The sequence below is a fragment of the Papio anubis genome, chromosome 10 (genome assembly GCF_008728515.1).
Source record: "Papio anubis isolate 15944 chromosome 10, Panubis1.0, whole genome shotgun sequence".
NCBI classification, from domain to species: Eukaryota; Metazoa; Chordata; class Mammalia; order Primates; family Cercopithecidae; genus Papio; species Papio anubis.
In genome coordinates, this window is record NC_044985.1 from 115,319,077 (window position 1) to 115,338,027 (window position 18,951).

General features: G+C 49.1%; 1 pseudogene; it reads left to right on the forward strand.

Moving 5' to 3' along the window:
- Positions 1 to 9,056: 9,056 nt before the first annotated feature.
- Positions 9,057 to 18,157, forward strand: LOC116269199 (annotated as a pseudogene).
- The last annotated feature ends 794 nt before the right edge of the window (positions 18,158 to 18,951 follow it).

Here is an 18,951-nt window from a genome sequence, read left to right on the forward strand (position 1 = left end):
TTTTATTTTCTTGTTTTAATTATGTAACACTTATTTATATTATTTAGCACAGGGTTGGCCATTTCTAGCTCCTCAAATATGAACTCTCTCTCATTCTGTTATTTTTTTCCTCTGGAACTCTTGTTTAATGGCTACTGCATCATTTCATTCTCCCCTCCCAACTCCATTTCTTTACCTCATTGTGCTGCATTCTGGAAAATGTCTTCAGCTTTGTTTTCTAATTCACTAATTCTTTCTTTGGCTGTGTCTAAAATGCTGTTTAACTCATCCAATGATGTTTTATCCTGTTCCGTAATTGTATTTTTATAGCTATAACTTTTGTTTATTTTTCAAATCTGTCTATCCTTTTTTCATTTTATTCAGTCCTTACCTTATGGTTTACAGCTTTTTTTTTTTTTTTCTGTGAACACTTTAAACACTTTGCATTAGAGTACATATTAGATTTTTCTATTAATTCTATTCCTTGGGCTGCTATTCTTCCTATTTCCTTCTAACTGTTGCTTTTCTAATTTTTGACCCCTTGTGAGCTCAACTCAGTGGGGGATGCTTTCCGTGGGAGTCTCTCATTCCTAAATTGTAGAAACAATCGTACAGAGAGGTTTTGCATTTGTCTCTCTCAAGCTTCCAAGATGTGCCAGTTATGCTAATTTCTTGGCCCCCTTCATCATTTCAAAACCCCTGCCCAAAGCATTGAAGGCCAATATCTGGCTCCAAAACTCCATGAACCATTTCAGCTTCTCCTCCCACTAACTCTCTCATTTTATGTTCCCTTTTTATTCCCAACACCTGGGGATTTTCTGCTGTTAAAGCTGGCTGAATGTTCAAAACATATTTTCTTCAGTGTCTCCATGCGTAGTCATTTCTTACATACTTATTTCTTATATACTTATTTTTTCATTTGTTTATAGCACACAGTTTAGCAAATAACTGTGCACTATCTTGTCCATTACTTAAGTGTGTATATTTTGTTGCCCTGACAATATGTAGATGCTCCTCATTATGGGCAGAATTGTCCTTCCAAAATTCATAAGCTGAAGTCCTAACCCTCAATTATTATGACTATATTTGGACATAGGATCTTTGAAGTAGAGTTAGATGAGGTCATGGGAGCAGGCTCTATCCAATATGACTGGCGTCCTTATAAGAAGACAAGATCAGGACCAGGCATGGTAGCTCATACCTGTAGTCCCAGCACTTTGGGAGGTGCGCGGATCACCCAAGATCAGGAGTTTGAGACCAGCCTGGTCAACAAGGTGAAACCTCACCTCTACTAAAAATACAAAAATTAGCTGGGCGTAGTGGCGTGCACTTGTAGTCCCAGCTACTCAAGAGGCTGAGGCAGGAGGATTGCTTGAGACCAGGAGGTAGAAGTTGCAGTGAGTAGAGATCGCATCATTGCACTCCAGCCTGGGCGACAAGAGCAAGATTCTGTCTCAAAAAAAAAAAAAAAAAAAAAGATCAGGACACACATAGAGGAAAATCCAAGTGAAGAAGCAGAGAAGGTGGCCATCTGCAAGCCAGAGAGAGTCTTCCAAAGAAGCCAATCCTGCTGACACATTGATCTTGGACTTCAAGCCTCTAGAACTGTGAGAAAATTCACTGCTATGTTTTGAGCCCCCCAATCTGTGGCACTTTGTTACAGCAGCCTGACCAGACTCACACATTTCCTTCCTTCCTCTGTGTACTCAGCCAGCACATACTCAGCCCTCATACCGAGCTGACACACCCATACTCAGCACTGACTGCTCACAGGGCTCACTGGAGATGCACTGACACCTTGACTCCTTTTCCCACCCACTGCCCCTGTGGGGCTGTAGGCCAAGCTGGTCTCTGTCCGCTATTTGTAAGCTTTCCCAGCCCTTTCTCCCGCTCCTCTGCCTCCATCCCCTAAATAAAGCAGTCTTCATGCTGAGGGCTGGCCCTCTGCCCTCCCTCTGCAGACTCCGCTCTCATTCCCCAGGGTGGTCCTTACGGAGGCTGCCCCCGCCCTCCCTCCGGGCCCAGCACAGGCTCAGCTCTTCCCCTGGCCCTGCTTCTTCCCACCCCTGTCCTTTCCATGGTCCTCTGGACACGCCCATGGGCAAGGCCGTGACTTTCACTTTCCCCATGAAGAGGACAGCTTCTTCATGTCTCCAGTTTGGACCTCCTGGCCTCCCTGGCTCGGCTTTCACGTCGTTCTCTTCTCACCATCCACAGACAGCAGGTCCTGTTGATTCAGCCTCCCCGCTGTCTCTGCCTCTGCCCTCTCACGCCACCCCAGGCCACCCGCTCTGCAGGGCCTCTTCCTCCCTGAAGGTCCTTCTGGCTTTTGTTTTCTTAAAGCTGAAGGTCTCAGGAGAACTTGGAGGGGTTACTGAGCAAGTAGAAGGAAAGATGGGCAGAGTGTCTGACTGGAAGCAGGGGACAAGGTCCTCTCCCCCAATTAAAGGACAGGAGGGAAAGATGGGGGGACAGGTAAGGGGGAGAAAGAGTCGGAGGGCAGGGGCCCTGTTTCCTGGGTCCTGCTCCTGGACATGAAGCGAGACCAAGAGACGGATGCCCTGAGACATCCAGGGAGAGGACCCAGGGCCGCGTCAAAGGACTCCTGAGGCCGAAGGGCAGCCCCAAGCTGTGGGGAGCAGCTGGCCTTCAAAAATCTGGCACAAAGACAAAGAGAGGCCGGGCGCAGTGGCTCATGCCTCCAATCCCAACACTTTGGGAGGATGAGGTAGGCAGCTCACGTGAGGTCAGAAGTTCGAGACCAGCCTGGGCAACATGGCAAAACTTACAAAAAGTACAAAAATTAGCTAAGCATGGTGTTGTGCCCTTGTAGTCCTGGCTACTTGGGAGGCTAAGGTGGGAGAATTGCTTGAGCCTGGGAGGTCGAGGCTTCTGTGAGCAGAGCTCTGTCACTGCACTCCAGCCTGCCAGCCTGGGTAACAGAGTGCGACACTGTCTGAAAATAAATAAATAAATAAAAGGCTGGGTGTGGTGGCTCACGCCTGTAATCCCAACACGTTGGGAGGCTAAGGTGGGCGGACCACAAGGTCAGGAGTTTGAGACCAGCCTGGCCAACATGGTGAAACCCTGTCTCTACTAAAAATACAAAAATTAGCCAGGTGTGGTGGCGGGTGCCTATAATCCCAGCTACTCGGGAGGCTGAGACAGGAGAATTGCTTGAACCCGGGAGGCAGAGGTTGCAGTGAGCCAAGATCACCCCACTGCACTCTAGACTGGGCAACAAAGAACGAAACTCCATCTCAAAAAATAATAATAATACAAAAATCAGCCAGGTGTGGTGGCACGTGCCTGTAGTCCCAGCTTCCTGGGAGGCTGAGGCAGAAGAATCACTTGAACCCAGGAGGCAGAGGTTGCAGTGAGCCGATATCACAACATTGCACTCCAGCCTAGGCGACAAGAGTGAAACTCTGTCTCAAAAAAAGAAAAAAGCCAAAGAATCTTGCAGCCATGGTGTGGATTATTGACTGGGGACCTGCTGCCCGCCCACCCTGGCCTTGGCACTGGAATGGCCTGGAGGGAGAGAGCCCTCAAGGGCTGAGATTAAACCTACCAGAGTAGAAATTGGAGGCCAAAAGTAAGCCCTCTAAAGCTCAGCGATGAACTTAATTTGGAAATTTCTAACATTCATAGGCTTGGTATTTATTCCACTTGTTTCCTGGATGGAGACTATAAATATCCAGCTTAGCTGTAGGTGGAGGTGGGAGACACACGTAGGGGCACTGCCTGGTCAGGCCAGGGGGTCATGGAAGGTCAAGGGGCCAGAAGTCTGGCTCGAAAGTGTTGTTGTTTTTGTGTTTTTGTTTTTGCTTTTTGAGACGGAGTCTCGCTCTGTCTTCCAGGCTGTAGTGCAGCGGCGTGATCTCGGCTCACTGCAATCTCTGCCTCCTGGGTTCAAGCAATTGTCCTGCCTCAGCCTCCTGAGTAGCTGGGATTACAGGTACATGCCACCATGCCCAGCTAATTTTTTGTATTTTAGTAGAGATGGGGTTTCACCATGTTGCCCAGGCTGGTCTCAAACTCCTGACCTCAAGTGATTCGCCCACCTCAACCTCCCAAAGCGCTGGGATTACAGGCGTGCGCCACCGCAACCGGCTGAAAGTGATGTTTTAAATGAACGCCCACGAGAGAACCAAATAAAATGGGTACAGTTACCAAATGAAGTGACGCGATTTGAAACAGCTGATATCTAGACCGGATGAATTCAACCATCAGCCCAGGCTCTGGTGTCCTGATTTTGCTCCTCCTTGGCAAGCCCCTGAAGGGCCTGGCTGTAAACGCAGTTGCTGGGTGGATTCCCCAGGCCCTGGGCCTGTGTCTCAACGGGTCTTAGACCACCCAGCTGGCCAGGTCCTTCATGGTCTCTCGGGAACACAGACCCAAGAGGCCCCAGCCAACTTCAAAGTCCAGAGCAAGTGTCCCAGGGCGGAGGGGCCACCGGGCTTCCAGCGGGGGGGAAGGAAGGTGGGCACCTCGCCTGCTGTTTCTAAGACACTCCACTGAGGCACACGCAGTCTGCTCAGAAAAACCCCTCGGGAGGACAGTCCCCGGGGGTTTCCCACCTGACCTTAGGTGGTCCTTCCTCTCCTGACCTGGGAACGCCTTCCTAACTCTCCCACCCTAGGCTCTCCCCATTCTAGTCCAGAAACGCCTGTGACGTGCGGCCTTCCCCTCGGAATCACATTCCACCCCCTCCCGACTCCAGATTCTCCAGTACTCACGCAGCCCCCGACTCACACTGTGAGGGAGGGGCTCGGCCCTCACACAAGCACCCTGAAGCCATGCTGCAGACAGGTGCTGGGGCAGTTGGTGTGGTCCCTGAAGCTGGGAGGGGCAGGGCAGCATCTCCAGCGGCTCTCATCTGCGTCCAGCAGGCAGATGGGGCTGTCACTGAAGTCAGGGAAAGGGGGAAAGGGAAGGGGCCCAGGGTGCCTTCCTGGGCAGGAAGGAAAGCCGGCTGTCAAGGAGAGCCCAATAGTCAATCGTTGGTGTCTCTTAGAGTCTCCTGACTGCTGATTGCAACTCAGACAGCTGGGCCCAGCCCGAGTTCCCAAGTCAGCCAGGCAGCGGCAGGCCCAAGAACATGCATGCCTAGGAAGTCTCTAGCGATGCCGTCCTGCATTAGGACCATGCTTTGAGAACTGCTGAGGCTCAAGTTTTGCTCTCTGCGTCTGGAGTCAGTGTCCTGGGTTTCTGTCCCAAGTCTGCCCCCTGATGGTAAGAAGTCGCTTCTTCAGTCAAATTTCATAATCCGTGGAGAGAGAATATATTTACCTCCTGGGGTAGGTGTCTAGATTAAGTGACATACTTGGGAAAATTACTTAGCACAATTCCTGGCACACAGTAAGACTGAAAAAAAGTTCTTTATCAATTGGTTGAGATGTGGTAATTTGGGTGGAGGAAGCAGATTTTTGTTTGTTTGTTTAATAAGTCCTATAGAATTATTTGGCTTTTAAAAACAGTACCTGGGCCGGGCGCGGTGGCTCATGCCTATATTCCCAGCACTTTGGGAGGCCGAGGTGGGTGGATCACGAGGTCAGGAGATTGAGATCATCCTGGCTAACACGGTGAAACCCCGTCTCTACTAAAAATACAAAAAAAAAAATTAGCCAGGCTTGGTGGCAGGCGCCTGTAGTCCCAGCTACTCAGGAGGCTGAGGTAGGAGAATGGCATGAACCCGGGAGGTGGAGCTTGCAGTGAACCAAGATCGTGCCCCTGCACTCCAGCCTGGGCGACAAAGTGAGACTCCATCTAAAAAAAAAAAAAAAGAAAGAAAAAAAAAATTACCCTCAAGGCCGGACGTGGTGGCTCATGCCTGTAGTCCCAACACTTTGGGATTCTGAGGTAGTCCGATCACCTGAGGTCAGGAGTTCAAGACCGTTTCCATTCAATATGGGGTGTCCAAGTGTGTCTACTAAAAATACAAAACTTAGCCGGGTGTGTGGTGGTGGGTGCCTGGTAGTCCCAGCCACCGGAGGCTGAGATAGGAGAATTGCTTGGACCTGGGGAGGCAGTGGTTGTAGTGAGCCGAGATCAGCCCATTGCACTCCAGCCTGGCTGGCTGTGAGCCAGACTCTGGTTTCCAAAAAAAAAAAAAAAAAAAAAAAAAAATTACCTGTACAACTGTGATAAAAATAAAAATAAAAATTAGTTTAAAAATTATATTGGCCAGGTGAGGTGGCTCACACCTGTAATCTCAGCTCTTGTGGAGGCCAAGGTGGGCGAACTGCTTGAGCTCAGGAGTTTGCAACCAGCCTGGGAAATATGGCAAAACCCTGTCTCTACAAAAACTACAAAAATCAGCTGGGTGTGGTGGTGCAAGCCTGTTGTCCCAGCTGCTTGGGAGGCTAGGGCTCGAGAATTGCTTGAACCTGAGAGGTGGAGGTTGCACTGAGCTGAGATCCTGCCACTGCACTCCAGCCTGGGGGACAGAGTGAGACTCTGTCTCAAAAAAAAAAAAAAAAAAAAAAAAAAAGATAAATAAATACATAATAAATAATAAATACATATAATTATAAGATGTGGCTGGCGACAGCGGCTCACGCTGTAATCCCAATACCCCAGAGGTTGAGGCAGGTAGATCTCTTAAGCCCAGGAGTTTGAGACCAGCCTAGTCAACATGGTGAAACCCTAACTTTACTAAAAAAAAAAAAGAAAAACAAAAATTAGCTGGGCATGGTGGTGCACGCCTGTAGTCTCAGCTGCTTGGGAGGCTGAGGCCGAAGGATCACTTAAGCCTGGGAGGCAGAAGTTGCAGTGAGCTGAGATCGTACACCATCTACCCTGGCAACAGAGGGAGACCCTGTCTCAAATTAAAAAAAAAAAAAAAAGTATATATATGCTCTAATGACATTGAAAATGAGAAATCAACAGCTCTTCCCTGATCGTTTAAACATGGAAATATCTGTGGAAGGTTGTATTATTGTTCCCATTCACTCCCCCTTCCTGAAAGCTGAGTCCACCTTCTCTCTTCCGGAGAAGGAGTATTCATCCAGCCCCACTCATCCCATGATGGCCTTTGCCAAGGGCACGTGTGTGGACATGACCAGTGCCCCTTCAGGGCAGAAACTGAGCACCATTGCTCACTTGCTCTTGTCCTTGGCCACAAGACTGTATAGCACATGGGGGCTGTTGCTTTCGCTTGCATTCTAGAAGGAAGAAGAATTACAACCACACCTGACACACAGCCAAGAAGAGCCCAGGCACAACTAGCCTACAAAAGAAATGAAAAACAGGCTGGGAGCAGGGGCTCACGTCTGTAATCCAGCACTTTGGGAGGCTGAAGAGGGCCTCCCAAGGCCCTGAGGTTGGGAGTTCGAGACCAATCTGACCAATAAGGAAGAAACCCCTCCACTAAAAATAAAATTAAGCCAGGCATGGCATTGGGGATCCCAGCTACCAGGAGGGCTTGGCGCTATGAGAATCACTCTGAACCCAGGAGGCGAGAAGTTGTGATGAGTCGAGATGGTGCCATTGGCACTCTGGCCCCATAACAAGAGCCAAACTCCATCTCAAAAAAAAAAAAAAAAAAAAAAGGAAAAACAGGCGTGACGTCGTGGCTCACGCCTGTAATCCCAGCACTTTGGGAGGCCAAGGCAGGCAGATCACCTGAGGCCAGGAGTTCGAGACCAGCCTGGCAACATGGTGAAACACCCTCTTGAAAATACAAAATTAGCTACGTGGTGGCACACACCTGTAATCCCAGCCACTTGGGAGGCTGAGGTAGGAGAATTGCTTGAACCTGGAAGGCAGAGATTGCATTGAGCCGAGTGCGTGCCTCTGCACTCCAGCCTGAGTGACAGAGTGAGACCCCTGTTCCACAAATGGGACAAATAAATAAATTTAATTAAATAAAAATACAAAAATGAGCCAGGCATGGCAGCTGTGGAACTCCAACCCCAGCTACTCTGGGAGGCCGAGGCAGGAGGATTATCGTAACCCAGGAGGCAGAGGTTCCGTGAGCCTGTAAACTCTGTCTCAAAGAGGAGCAATGCACAATAATGGAGGCTGGGACAAGCCTGCATTCCCAAACAGGCCGAGACGTGGCTAGCAGTTCAGAGATCGAGACATCCTGGCTGGACATGAGAAACCCCGCCTCAGGGTCAGAATTAGTCGAAGTAGGGTGAAGGAGCGCCTGTAGTCCCAGTTGGAGGCTGAGGCAGGAGAATGAGCAAACCTGGGAGGGCTGCAGTGAGCTGATCCCACACAGACTCCAGCCTTGGCGACAGAGCTTAGACTCTGTCTCAAAAATAAAAAAATAAATAAAAATAAATAAATAAAAAATAAAATGAAAACAGGCAAGAAACAAGCCTTTATCATTGTGAGCCACTGTTGGGATGGCTCTGTTATCACAGCCAACCCCAGAAACCGACCAAAAGCATCCTGTGATAAATTGGTTAAATAAAAGTATGGTATGCCTATATGATGAGAATGCAGCTATTAATATTTTTATATATATTTTTTTTTTTTTTTTTTTTTTTTTTGAGACGGAGTCTCTGCCAGTCACCCAGGCTGGAGTGCAGGGAGCGATCTCGCTCACTGCAAGCTCCGGCCCCAGGTTCAGGGCTATTCTCCTTGCCTCAGCCTCCGAGTAGCCGGGACTACAGGCTCACCACCACGCCTCCAAGGTTTTTTTGTATTTTTTAGTAGAGACGGGTTTCACTCATGTTAGCCAGGATGGTCTCTCGACTCTGACCTCAAGTGGATTCTCCACTGCCTCCCAAAGTGCTGGGATTACAGGCTTGAGCCACCACCGCCTTATTTATTTATTTATTTGAGATGGAGTCTCTGTCACTTCCAGGTTGAGTGCACATGGCTGCAGTTCTCACAGGCCTCCACCTCCGGGTTCCAGGGATTCTCCCGCCTCTAGCCTCCGGAGTAGCTGGGACTACAGGCGCCGCCACCACTTCTGGCTAATTTTTGCATTTTAGTAGAGACGGGTTTCTACTTAAAGGCCAGGATGGTCTCTGATCTCCTGACCTCATGATCCACCCACCTTGGCCTCCTCCCAAAAGTGCTGAATTACATATTTTAATTTTTTTGAGACAGTGTCTCACTCTGTCACCCAGGCTGGAGTGCAGTGGCGTGATCTCGGGTCACTGCAACCTCTGCCTCCTGGGTTCAAGTGATTCTCCTGCCTTAGCCTCCTGAGTAGCTGGGATTACAGGCACCCGCCACCACACCTGGTCAATTTTTGTATTTTCAGTAGAGACAGGGTTTCACCATAAGCACTGCTGGTCTCGAACTCCTGACCTCAGGTGATTCACCTGCCTTGGCCTCCCAAAGTCTTGACATTACAGGCATGAGCCACTGCGCGCAGCCTACAGCTAATTTAAAGTTGTATCTTAAACTGTATTAAATTTATATTTAAGTTTAAATGTATACAGCTATTAAAATTATGTTTAAATATAAAAAAATTGCACAAAGTATCATTTTCATAAGTGAACAAAATCAAAGTTTTTTTTTGTTTTTTTTTTTGAGACGGAGTCTTGCTCTGTCACCCAGGCTGGAGTACAGTGGCTGTGATCTCAGCTCACTGCAAGCTCTGTCTCCCAGGTTTTATGCCATTCTCCTGCCTCAGCTCTCCCCGGTAGCTGGGACTACAGGCGCTCACCACCTCGGCCTGCTAGTTTTTTTGTATTTTTTTAGTAGAGACGGGGTTTCACCCTGTATAGCTAGGATGGTCTCTGACTCCTGACCTCGTGGATCCGCCCACCGCCTCCCCAAAGGCAAGCAGGCTTTACCACCGCTACCGCCCAAATCAAAGTTTAAAAGTGTAAGTACATCAGGATCTCAATTTTGTAAATGCAAATATAACTTGTATATATATTTGCTGAAGTATGGTCATTTGAAAGGTTACTTCTGGGTTTTTTTTGAGATGCAGTCTCACTCTGTTGCCCATTTCTCCTGCCTCAGCCTCCGGAGTGGCTGAGATTACAGGCAAGCACCACCACACCCAGCTAATTTTTGTATTTTTAGTAGCAATGGGGTTTCACCATGTTGGCCAGGCTGGTCTCGAACTCCTAACCTCAGATGATCTGCCCACCTCAGCCTGCAAAAGTGTTGGGATTACAGGCATGAGCCACCGTGCCTGGCACCTGGGCACTTTTTAAAAAATAAAATGCAGAAAGCCCAGAATTGAGTGGTAATTTTCCCTAGAAAAAGGGATTGAAGGAAAAGTATGCCCACATGTTAACAGTGGTTCTATCAAGGGGGTAGCATTGGGGAGGGTGACTGTTCCCCTTTATACTTATCTACACGTTCCAGCTTATCTATAATAGCCACGTAATGCTTTTATATTTTGGAAAAATCATTATACTGTATGGGGATACTGAGAAGAATCACTGGCCAATGGCAGTGTGATGTGGAGAGGCAGGGGTACTGTGGGGAAGACAGTAGGGCCCAAATCCCAGAAGTCCATGGTGGGATGGAGAGGTGGGAGTAGAGAGGGGCTCTTCTGGCCTCCTTCCACCAAGACCCTCCAGGCACAGACCTCAGCCTACAGCTTTGAAGGTCCTGTGAGAATGGATGTGACTTTTAAAAAATTAATTGACTCTTGGCCGGGCGCGGTGGCTCACACCTGTAATCCCAGCTCTTTGGGAGGCCAAGGCAGGTGGATCACCTGAGGTCAGGAGTTCGAGACCAGCCTGGCCAACACTAAAAATACAAAAATTAGCCGGATGTGGTGGCATGTGCCTGTAATCTCAGCTACTCGGGAGGCTGAGGAAGGAGAATCACTTGAACCCGGGAGGCGGAGGTTGCAATGAGCTGAGATCGAACCACTGCGCTCCAGCCTGGGCAACAAAAGTGAATCTCCATCTAAAAAAAAAACATGAATTGACTCCAAATATAAAAATTAAAATGCCATTCCGAAGTTAATAGATGTTTAAATGTCTAGGAATTGTAACCTTATGTCAAAAGTCAAACACAGTGGCTACTTAATGGGTATGGGTTGCCATCCAGTGATGAAAAAGCTCTGGGACTAAGTAGTGGTGATGGTCACACAATATTGTGAATGGTCTTAATGCCACTGAATTCTGCACTTTAAAATGGTACGTTTTGTGTGTATTTGACCACCAAAACAAAACAAAAAACAAAATGTTCAATTTCAGTGCAATTCAACTCTTATATAATTACTGCGGATGGAACTCACACTTAGTGGGGGGTTTGGATGACCTGCTGTGTATTGAATACGATGCTAACAGGACCCCAAAATTAAACTGCTCCAGAAGAGGCAGTGGTTGCTAATAATTCCTGATCTCCTGTCACTGGACACCTTGTGGCGTGATAGTGAATGGGCAGCTTTTGGGGTAAGGGTGGAAGTGAGGTACAGAGCACAAACCTCCTATTCACCTTGCCACTTGGGGTCTGGGGCTCAGACTCAAGTCTAAGGGATCAGCCAACTCAGAATTACAGGCTGCGCTCTCCTGAGATGCCATAGAACCAGCACTTGGAGGCAGCAGAGAGCTGGGTCTGGCTGGGGAGGATATCTGGGTTTCTCTCCATATCCAGGGCTCCTCCCACCCACCCCTATTCTCTTGCCCCTGCCCAACCCTACCAAGACAGTCTCATCAGTTTAGTTTTCAGAAGATGATGCCATTTCTTTCAGGAAACATTTTTGCAAGTAAAACCTGAGTGTTCCACCAGCTCCTTCCAGTGGGATATTCAAGAGTATTCAAGCAAGGCCAGTTTTTACATATTAAACACATTCCATAATTTAAAACATGTTTTCAATTTCCTCTGAGACAGTCTATATGGGTAATTTCAGGAGCTGGCCTAATAAAGCTCACATCCTATTTTTGTGGGGTATTAATTTTAAGACTTTTCACCTGATACTCATTATGCTGATGTCTTTAAAATGCTAGGAAACTTTAATAGCGAGACTGGTGGCAACGAATCTCCTTCCTTCCTTCCTTTCTTTCTTTCTTTCTTTCTTTTCTTTCCTTCCTTCCTTCCTTCTTTCCTTCCTTCCTTCCTTCCTTCTTTTCTTTCTTTCTTTTTTTTTTTTCTTTGGAGACGGAGTTTTGCTCTTGTTTCCTAGGCTGGAGTGCAATGACACGATCTCAGCTCACTGCAACCTCCGCCTCCCCAGTTCAAGCGATTTCTCCTGCCTCAGCCTCCCGAGTAGCTGGGATTACAAGTGCACGCCACCATGCCCGGCTAATTTTTGTATTTTCAGTAGAGATGGGGTTTCACCATGTTGTCCAGGCTGGTCTCGAACTCCTGATGTCGGGTGATCTGCCTGCCTCAGCCTCCCAAAGTGCTGGGATTACGGGTGTGAGCCACCATGCCCATCCAAGAATGTTTTTTTATAATACTGAAAAGGTTAACTTGATGCAGATAGGAGCAGCCGGAGAAAACCATTCATAGAAAGCAGTGACAGTCGGCTGGGCACGGTGGCTCACACCTTTAATCCCAGCACTTTGGGAGGCCTAGGACTTTCTGACCTGAGGTCAGAAGTTCGAAACCAGCCTGGCCAATATGATGAAATCCCCGTCTGTACTAAAAATACAAAAATTAGCCAGGCATGGCAGCAAGCACCTGTAATCCCAGCTACTCAGGGAGGCTGAGGCACAAGAATCACTTGGACCTGGGAGGTAGAGGTTGCATTGAGCCGAGATCGTACCACTGCACTCCAGCCTGCCTGGGTGACAGAGCAAGACTCCATCTCAAAAATAAATAAATAAATAAAGAAAAGAAAAGAAAAAAGAAAGCAGTGATAGTCACAGGTCTCTTCTAAGATGCTTGTTATCAGTTGGCCCTTACTATGTAACCATAGTACTTGGTGGTTACAAGTACTCACAACTGAGTAACAAAGCAACGGTTAGGCTGTGGCTCACGCCTGTAATCCCTGCACCTTGGCAGGCCAAGGCCAGCAGATCACTTGAAGTCAGGAGTTCAAGACCAGCCTGGCTAAGAGGGCGAAAACCTGTCTCCTCTAAAAATACAAAAATTAGACAATTAGACAAGTGTGGTGGTGCATGCCTGTAATCCCAGCTACTGGGGAGGCTGAGGCAGGAGAATCGTTTGAACCCAGGAAGCGGAGGTTGCCGTGAGCTGAGATCGTGCCACTGCACTCCAGCCTGGGTGACAGTGAGACTCTGTCAAAAAAAAAAGCAACTATTATTATTGTTGTTGTTGTTGTTGTTGTTGTTATTATGTTTGTGTTGGGCTCAGCTGAGTGTTTCTGATGCAGGATAGGCAAGCCCCAAAACTGGGGCTTAGCCTGAGAGGGTTCTTGGCTTTGCCCAGGAAACAATTCAAAGGTAAGCCAGTGGTGTTAAACAGCAACTTCTATTGACATAGCCGTGCACAGCAGCAGCAGAGGCACTGGTCCTGGTGGAGCAGGCTGCCCCAGAGACAGGATGCCCAGAATAACAGCTCAGAGGTTGTTCTGCACTCATATTTATACCCAGTTTTAATTATATGCGAATCAAAAAACAGTTGGCTGGGCGTGGTGGCTCACACCTGTAATGCCAGCACTTTGGGAGGCCAAGGCAGGCAGATCACGAGGTCAATAGAGCAACACTATCCTGTCGAACATGGTAAAACCCAGCACAAAAATTAGCTGGGCATGGTGATGTGCACCTGTAATCCCAGCTACTTGGGAAGCTGAGGCAGGAGAATCACTTGAACCCAGGAGGCAGAGGTTGCAGTGAGCCAAGATCGTGCCATTGCACTCCCGCCTGGCAATAGAGCAAGACTCCATCTCAAAACAAACAAACAAACAGTTTATGCAGAAATTTCTAGGATGAGGGTGGTAACTTCTGGGTTGTTGGCTTGTTGCCATGGAAAGGGATAGTAAATTCCAGATGTTGCCATAGCAATGGTAAACTAACATGGGCACGCTAGGGGGAGGGTCTTATGGAAAGCTGCTTCCACCCCCAACCTGTTTTAGCTAGTCCTCAATTTGGTCAGGTGTTTCAGCCCTGCTTCCAGAGTCAACTCCCACCTCCTACCTCAGTTTTTCTGCTGGTCTCACCTGGTTCACTATGTGGCCATAGTCTGCTGGCAGGTGGGCTGGAGCTGGTTGGTCTGGTTCCCAGATGGCCTCACTCACTCACATGTCTGCATTTGGCTGGGGTGATGGGGGCAACCTGAGCCAGGTTAATCTCCTCATCAAGCAGACCAGACTTCACATGGCAGCCGGGCTCCAAAAGAAGCAAGAGAGGCCAAGCCCCAGCACACAAATGCTTTTCCTATTATTTTTATTCTCAGACCTCTTAGGGATGAACACAAATGCTTTCTATGTCTCTGCTTGTGTCATGCTCCTTACTGTCCCCTTGACCAAAGCAAGTCATAAGGCCAAGCTCTGATTCAGGTAGTGGAGAAAATAGACTCTATCTTTTAACAGAAGGAGCTGCAAAATGTTGTGGACTTTAAAAAAGTATCTGGCCAGGTTGCGGCGGCTCACACTTGTAATCCCAGCACGTTGGGAGGCCAAGGTGGGAGGATCACTTGTAGTCTGAGCTTGGAGTCTGAGATCAGCCTGGACAATGTAGTGAGACCTCATCTCTACAGAAAATTTTAAAAATTAGCCAGGTACAGTGGTTCATGACTGTCGTCCTAGCCACTCGGGAGGCTGAGATGGGAGGATCACTCCAGTCTGGGAGGTGGAGTTTGCAGTGAGACAAGGTGGTGCCTACTACATTCCAGCCTGGGCAACAGAGCAAGACCCTATCTCAAAAAAAAATAGATGATAAAAGTATGTCTTTCACAAGCTGTCTCCTCTGTTGCCACCGCCAAGGATATGCACTTGCCAAATAACAGTAATCCCATCCTCCTGGGATCGAGTTCAAGGTGATTAAATGTGCATTTTCCCAGATGTATCTGGGGACACCAGTCCCATGAAGTAAGATGTTATGGGCTGCAATTTGTCCCCATCTCCAAATTTATAGATTGAAGCCTTAACCCTTAATGCGACTGTATTTAGAGATAGGACCTTTGAGGAGGTAATTAAGGTTAAATGAGGTTATAAGGGTGAGACCTTAATTCAGTAGGACTGGTGTCCTCATAAGAAGAGACATCAGGAGTGCACGTGCTCAGAAAAAAAGGCCGTATGTGAGGCCACAGAGAGAAGGAAGCCATCTGCAAGCCAGGAGGAGAGGCCTCACCAGAACCAACCCTGCTGGCACCAGGATCTTGGACTTCCAGCTTCCAGAACTGTGAGAATATAAATTTGTGTTGTTTAAGCCACCCAGTCTGTGGGTTTTGTTATGGTAGCCCAAGCTGAATAATACATAAGGGTTCCTGGGTTAAATAAGTCTGGGAAACACTGCGTGCAATACTGGCCTTCCCCCACTCCCCTGGAGATTCACAAAGCTCTTTAGCCTCTTAAAGATTCAGAGAAGTTCCTCAGCAAATAAATTTCTAGTTTCACACAGCGTTTCTCAAATGTATTTCAACATTAGATCGTTTCTCTTTTTTTTTTTTTTTTTTGAGATAGAGTCTTGCTCTGTTGCCCAGGCTGGAGAGCAGCGGTGCGATCTTGGCTCACTACAAGCTTCGCCTCCCGAGTTCGCGCCATTTTCCTGCCTCAGCCTCCTACTCCCTGAGAGTAGCTGGGACTACAAGCACAGCGCTCACCACAATACCCAGCTAATTTTTAAATTTTTTGTAGGAACGGGGTCTCACTTTGTTGCCCAGGCTGATCTTGAACTCCTGGACTCAAGTGATCCGCCCTCCTTGGCCTCCCAAAGTGCTGGGATTACAGGCGCAAGCCCCCGTGCCCAGCCTCGATCTCATTCTCAATCCCCTTTCTCTCATCAGGAGTCCAGTCATTGGGTTTAGGGCCCACCCTAAATCCAAGATGATCTCATCTCAAGATCCTTATGATTACATCTGTGAAGACCCTTATTCCAAATAAGGTCACATTCACAGGATCCAGGCACACATGTCAATTGAGGGGCACAGTTCAATCCACTGCAGAAGCCAAAGAACAACCAAGGTGGCCGCTGAGTGTGGACACAGCGCTGGGGGTGAGGGCCCCACCCCCAGGCTGGTGTCTGCAAGCTGAGGGTCCATCCCCTCCAGGGGACTTGCTGGGGAGAACACCCTCTCCGCCCGACAGCGCTGGCTCCCAAGTCCTCACTTCCTAAACTCTGCTGACCAGCCCCCACCAACACATTTCAGTTTGCGTCAGCTGGGGCTTATTGCTCTATTCTTTCTAACTGTGACTGGACTTCCTGACCCTGCCCTTCCTGTTTTGTCCTGGAAGACAAGGCCTGTCTTTCTGGGAAACATTTGCAAAAAAGCAATGCTCACTCACCTGGCGGCAGCATGGCAGGCAGGCTCCCACAGGGCCATCCTGGAGACCTCCTCCCACGGCCCCTGCCCCCGCATGCTGCTGTCCTGCCCAGAACCCTTCACTGCTCCCAGGGCCTCCAGGAGGAAGTAAGACCTCCTGCTCCTCCTTCCAGGATTTAGGGAGTGTGTTCCTGCACCTTCCCCCCAGGGGCCCCCCCTCTGTCTGTCTTGGTGCTGCTCCGCCCAGCTGGCACCCCAGTCCATCCTCCCCACACCTGTCCATAGCCCTGTTTGCCTACAAGCCACACAGCAGGTGGGCTCCAGGGTTCTGCAGGTTCCTGCAATGCAAATAAACACAGATCATCCAATTTTTTTTTTAAGAGGGAGTCTGGCTCTGTCTCCCAGGCTGGAGTGCAGTGGCCACATCTCAGCTCACTGCAAGCTCCGCCCCCTGGGTTCAGGCCATTCTCCTGCCTCAGCCTCCCGAGTAGCTGGGACTACAGGCGCCGGTCACCTCGCCCGGCTAGTTTTAGTAGAGATGGGGTTTCACCGTGTTAGCCAGGATGGTCTCGATCTCCTGACCTCGTGATCCACCCGTCTTGGCCTCCCAAAGTGCTGGGATTACAGGCTTGAGCCGCTGTGCCCGGCCAGATCATCCAGTTCTTAGAGGTGAGCGCAGAGAGTCGGTGCTAGCACATTTTTCCATGGACGGGACTTCAGCAAAGAATTCCCTCCTGACTCAAAGAAGCTAAAAACCACAGGTTTAGGGCTGAGGCTCACAGTAACTTTCCCTTAGAGTAGTAGCCCCAAGGAAAGCTGGCTAAGGCAGAAGAACCCCTCTCTCCACCCGCTCTGTGTCGTGGAGGGCCAGGGCCCCGGTGAGGGCAGGTGCAGGGAGGACTGAAGGAAGCAGCAGTGAGGTGTGCCCTGAGAGCCATGGACCATCCGCAGGCTCCGGCCTGGAGGCAGGGCCCTTGGGTGCCCCAGGGGAGGAGAGCTGGCTCCCTGCAGAGGACTGAGAGCTGCAAGGAGGGGTAAGGATGGCTTGGGCTCTGCTCCCAGGATGCAGATGACTAGCCAATCTCTCCTGGGCCTGGGAGAGAGCCGGGGAGCCTCAGGACAGTGCCTGGCACCCCCGACACGACCCCATGGTTTGGCCTCTGCTGGTCTTGCCTGTAGGTCTTGACAACATCCCAGGTCCTGGGGATCCACACACTGCTGAGAACATCCATTTGACCATGGGCTGTGTTGTGACCACAGGAGAGCGACTTGTCTCTCAAATAGAATGATACAGGTTTTTGCAGGCACACCCCATTTTAATCTCTGTGATTCTATCCGGGATTTAAAGGATTCACAGGAGTAATAAGGGAATGAGGGATGGAGGGACGCTCCATCATGTGGACACATCATAGTTTGACTTCCAGCCTCTCCAGGCTGGTCTGCACCTGGGCCCCCTCAGGCCAATGCATGGCCACCCTCCCGGCCTCTGGGGGCCCTGGGATGACCCACCTCCCTGGGCTCTCAGGCAGGCTAACCTGGGATTGTCAATGAAAAAAAAAGCCAAACTCTGTAAAATATTTAAAGATGTTTATTCTGAGCCTGAGTTACAGTATCAAGAGGTCCTGAGAACATGTGCCCAAGATGGTTGGATTACGGCTTGATTTTATACATTTTAAGAGGACAGAAGTTACAGGCAGATATCAATCAATACATGTGAGGTGTACATCAGTTTGGTCCAGAAAGGCAGAACAACTCAAAGCTGGGGGGCTTCCAGGTCATAGGTCGATCCATAGATTTTGTGATTGACAATTATCTGAAAGAGTCGTCGTTTCGTTTTGTTTTGTTTTGAGGTGGAGTCTCGCTCTGTCGCCAGGCTGGAATGCAGTGGCACGATCTCAGCTCACTGCAACCTCTAACTCCCTGGTCGAGCGATTTTGCCTGCCTCGGCGAATGTAATGACATCCACCTGCCCAACACTTTGTATTTTTAGCAGATGGCTGCCGTTGAGCGTTGGCCAGGCTGGTCCCAAACTCCTGACCTCAGGTGATCTGCTCGCCGGCCTCCAAAGTGCTGGGATTATAGGCATGAGCCACCGCACCCAGACCCTCCTATTCAGACTTTAAAAAGAGCTGGACTGGCCGGCTGTGGCTCAAGCCTGTAATCCCAGCACTTTGGGAGGCCGAGGCGGGCGTGGATCTCCACGAGGTCAGGAGACGAGACCATCCTGGCCAACATGGCTAAACCCGCCTCTACTAAAATACAAAAACTAGCCGGGCGTGCAGAAGGGCCTGTAGTCCCAGCTACTGGAGGCTGAGGCAGGAGAATGGCCTGAACCTGGGAGGCGGAGGGCCAGTGAGCCGAGATCAGCCACTGCACTCCAGCCTGGGTGACACAGCACGAGACTCCGCCTCAAAAAAAAAAAAAAAAAAAAAAAAAAAAAAAAAAAAAAAAAGAGCTGGACTCTCAGCTAATCACTCAGGATAAGAAAAAGATCTGGAAACGAATGCGCTCTATAGAACATAAATTTCCCCCACAAGAGGAAGCTTTGCAGGGTCATTTAAAATATGTCGCCTGTGGCCTTTCCAAGCCTGTAATCCCAGCACTTTGGGAGGCCGAGATCGGTGATCACGAGGTCAGAAGATCGAGACCATCCTGGCTAACACGGTGAAACCCCGCTCCTACTAAAAAAATACAAAAACTAGGCCGGGC